This window comes from Pyxicephalus adspersus, chromosome 11 (assembly GCF_032062135.1).
Source record: "Pyxicephalus adspersus chromosome 11, UCB_Pads_2.0, whole genome shotgun sequence".
NCBI lineage: Eukaryota > Metazoa > Chordata > Amphibia > Anura > Pyxicephalidae > Pyxicephalus > Pyxicephalus adspersus.
Window position 1 is genome coordinate 26,641,395 of NC_092868.1, and position 4,945 is coordinate 26,646,339.

A 4,945-nucleotide genomic window follows, 5' to 3' on the forward strand; every position below is an offset into this window, starting at 1 on the left:
AACGATCGTCGTTCAATCCGATCCGCCGGTCCGGTCGTTCATTTCCAATGACTATCCTCGTTCGTCGGCGTCGTCGGTTACTTTTTTTACAAACGATTTTTGGCCAATCGGTCGTTCGATGTTCATTTCCAACGATAAAAATTGGACGTGTGTACACAGCTTTAATCTCTAAAATAACCGGATTACAAGTAAAAACTTTAAAGCTGCACTAGGTTTCCATGCTGCAGGCATTTTCATTGTGCTCTACAATAGATTACTATTTCAGCATAGAGTTCATTGGGTACATTATGGTGTAAAAAGTGCAGTATCCTGAACAGTATATAAAAAAACATTTATTCATTGCTTATACCAATTTAAGTAAAATCTGGTTGGTGCAAGTTACTTGCTTTTTTCGGATATACTCAGTCTAATGGCATGAAAGCATTCTTAGTTATAGCGATAAGGCAATTCTTGCTTGTTTTTGGGGCAACAGGGGGTGAGAGTCTAGTCTGAACTCTGCTATATTCTAGTGAGAACTGGAATAAATAAAAAAGAGGTTTAAAAAGATCTTGGTGAGCATTCCAGTGGTAATTGTACAATGAAGAGCAGGAATTTCTTGCTTGTCACTCCCAGCACTGCTTTGTCATTCTAAATATACTTTGTGTTTAGTGTGGCTACCTGGAAATGAGCCTGTAAGTGGAACATTATGTCTACACCAGCTATAGCTGATTTACAGAAATGCTGAGTGTAGTCTCCACCCAATGTCTAATGTTTCTGAGTAAAGTTTATACATAGAACTACTATATTTTTTTTTTGGTCAGTTCAGTCAACTTAATGTCAGCATTTAGAAAAATCTTTACACTTGAGATCAATAAACGCACACTTGCCACATCCCCAGTTCCAGCATGGGTAAACCACAAAGGATCAGAATGAGATATGATTTGACTTTGATTACAAAATTGATTCAAATTTACATTAAAATGCATTACTTTATTAATCAGATAGAACAAATCAAATAAAAACAAAGCAAGGTTCACTTTAAAAAAAAATTCACATACAAAATAGTATAGTAAGTACATATAGTAAGTACATAATAGTTAGTACATATTACCATACAAATTGCTTTCCCTAAAATTAGTATTATCACATTTTACAATAATATATATAATGTCCTTTCGTTTCCTGGGTCAAGAATTTGGAAACTGGCGATTTTTGGTGTATTTTGTTTTTTGTTAAGTGGGAAAGAAATATCCGGTACCACATCCTTGTAATATAATTACAATTTTTGTGTTTTTAGGATTTTTTAGTTACTTCAACTCTATTTATAAATTCATATAATATATTATTTTCATATGTATATACAACAATAAAAACATTCCAGTATTAAACAATATCTTGTGGGACACTTTCCCCAGACAAATTTTTGCCTCTAAATTTGTAGTCCTTAAAGTCATTAATGCGTTTCACCTTTTGGCTTCATCAGAAGGCTCAACTTTCTTACATGCCTGTTCCAACATCTGATATATATTTTGGGAAAGAAAAAAAAAATAGATAAATCCAATCAGCTTCTTTACAATATAAATTATTAGAAAAAAGGGTATATCCTAGTATATTTACCAGTAAATTTTGAAAATGTTGGACCCAAGAAACAGACACATTGTTTTATTTAATATTGCAAATTCTGATAATATAGTGTTTTTTGGGAAGCAGTTTGGATGGTAATTTATGTGCTATTCATTTTATATGTAACTTTTTTCAGAGCCTTGCTTGTTTATCATGCATTTTTTAGGCTTATCATTTTTATCATTTTTGCTTAATAAAAGTAGTGTCTTTTAAGTCAAAATTTCAGTGTTAAGGTGCGTACACACTTCCAATTTTTATCGTTCCAATCGAGCGACGAACGATCGATTGGGCAAAAAATCGTTCGTAAAAAAGTAACCAACGACGCCGACGAACGAGGAAAGTTGCTGGAAACGAACGACCGGACCGACGGATCGGATTGGACGACGATCGTCGAACATCGTTCGTGTGTACGGTCGTTCGTTGATCGTCCATGGTCTGAGCATGCGCGATGAACGAACGTCCGTTCACTTTCCTGTCATGCACATAGTTCCTCTATCGTTCAAACGATCATATCTATTGTGTGTGTACAATATCTACGAACGATCGTGTCGTTAACTATGTACAGGATCGGTGCTATACGATCGTTCATATATATCGTGCATGAACGTTCGTCGTTCGTTTTCCAACGATAATAATTGGAAGTGTGTATGTAGCTTTAATGTCCTGTAGGTTATATGTTTATTTTATTCGTTTGTGTTTGTATCGTTTATCAGTTAGAAACTGATGGGTTCAATCATTCACTGATTCATATATTTTTTAAAGTCTAGTGGTGAGATCTTCTGTTTGGACCTGGTCAAATTTTTTGGCATATGTATATGTACTCTTGTGCAGGATGAGGTAAGTATGCTCAAGAATAGGGTTAGTGTTAAGATTTAATGTAAAGGTTAGGTTGGTGTTCTTAGGATGCAGTTTCATATGAATTAAGGGGATAGAATAGGGAAGTTCTGAGTGGTAAAACTAAAGATAGAAGCTAAAAATGCCGTAAGATGTTAAAAACACTTACTTATAAGTTCTCACCTTTGAAGTGTTCCCAGCATTAGAGGTGTATGAATCCACCTACAAGAGGGACAGTGGGAGTAGTAGTGGTCATTTGGAACATTGTGGGATAATTAGTGAATAATCTCTATTGCATGCTACTTGTTTGCCTCCAAAGCAAGCCATTTGTTCTAAATGTGTTAACTGCTACAATTAGTGATTAATCACTAGCAGGAAGGGACACAGAGAGCCAAAATAAACTAAAGAGCTATATACACTCTTTAATGAAAAATACATATTAAGATTATTATCTTATGCTATAGGAAGGCATTACTGTGGTTCCTTGCTTGTTGCATAATTGGAAGGGAAAATAAAGAGGAAAGTTGTAAGGAATGTGTCATCCTAGGAAGCTTGTAAATATTTCATCATCCTCATTCCAAAAACAGGTATCAAGATTGCTGACTATTTATTTCTCAATTATTGTTAAGGAAACACTATTTCACATCTACTTCTATAAAAAGGGTATAATACATTTACATATACTGTATTTAAATGTTTGCATTTTTGCCCAAACTAATTACTTGCAATACTGGGAACACAGGTTCACTGAATAAAAAAACTGTGGTTGATCACAAGGTTTACATTATAAAAAAGAGAAAATATATATATTCTGTTCAGTAATGGGGGCAGATGAGGACTGGAAACCTTTGGCTTGATGGTAAAAACAACCAATTAGCATTTTCATGTCAGGGACAGATTTGGATGTCAAAGCTTGCCATGATTTGTGTGAACAAGGGGCATGGTGAACGATGAGTTTTGTATCTAAAGGACATTTTTTATTGTAATACATTCTAACAATCTTCAGCATCACCCTCCCATGTTGTTCTTAGCAGTTGGTCACATGACATCTAAGAGTATTGGCAAAAAAATATTGGCATTGGGAGATTTTCTTTGCCAGGCACTACAGTTTTCTGGTCTGGTTGTGCAGTTTTCTCTTGTGCATCTCCTGTATTTTATTTTGAATATTGAAAAATAGATATCTAGGCCTAAGAGTCCTTTTTATGGTAATGTTTAAAAATTGTATATTGTATAAAACTAGAAAGATCAGTGTTTTTGCTATGTTCTTAATGCCCAACACCAGACATTTTTAATATGGAGCTGGGAGCGATACATCTCTCTGATAAAAAAAAGAAAATAAATCTGACATTGACCTACCTTGTCCATGCTCCAGAGCTAAAGAGAAAAAAATGAACATCTAGCAACATCTAGGTTTAAAAAAAGCAAATTCAATTTAAAGAAGCAACCTATTATTGTAATACATCTTTGGGTACTCCTATGGTTATTCAGATTCATTTTCTTTTTTCTGGAGAGTGAGCCAGTTAGAAGAAGGCTAAGGTGAAATGACTGTAAGCAAAAAAAAAAAAATTTTTTTAAAGCTTTCCAAGGCTGGAGAGGATACACTTTCATCAGTGAACCTGGGTGATCCAGCAATGGAATGGATCTGGTCCAGGATTGAAAACATTTGCTACGAGGAGCAAATGTCTTTTTAGAAATCCATTCCAGGTTTGTTGGATCACCCAGCTTCACTGATGAAAATGTATCCCCTCCAGCCTTGGAGAACTTTATTAAATCAGGCCCAGTATATCCAAACAGAAAATGTAGGGTTTAGTTATACTTAACCTTTTTTGTAAAGGTAAAGGTGTGATTTATGTAAATCTCTGGAGTTGCCTTTTTCATGGTTCACATCTAACCGGTGTAAATGGTGTGGGTCAGTCAAATCCATCGATTATGAGCGATGTATTAAAAATATTGTATTAGTAAAGCATAATTATACATGTTTGATATTTTAGAATCAGCACACAGTGTGAAGCTCTATCACCATATCCAAATAAAGCTGTACAGGGACACCAACCAACATTTTATAGAGTCATACAACACATATGTATCTGTAAAGCAGCAGGTACCCTTTGTGCAAACCATTCAGGCTGGTTGGCATGCAGAGCATTGAAGGCATTGATTTTAAATGTAACGTTTTTGATTTCCAACCTGACAGAAGAGCCCCAGGCTGCAGCACACCTCTCCCAGGTAGCCTGTATAGGCCGGTTACTCATGTACATACAGTACCTAGGCGGAGGGATCCAATTGAGAGAGTATCAGCCTGCCTCAAAACTTACAAAGCTCTTGTAAAATCACAGCACACTTTAAGTACTTTGAAATTAAGCAGACATGCTCATGGCCATGCAGAGGATCCCAATGCAGGAGCCTAATTGTAAAAAAAAATAGCACACAGCTTCAGCCTAGAGTTTCTAGACTACACCAGGGAAAAATAGGACATCCCAATGTGAGACTATTGGCATATATTACTGTG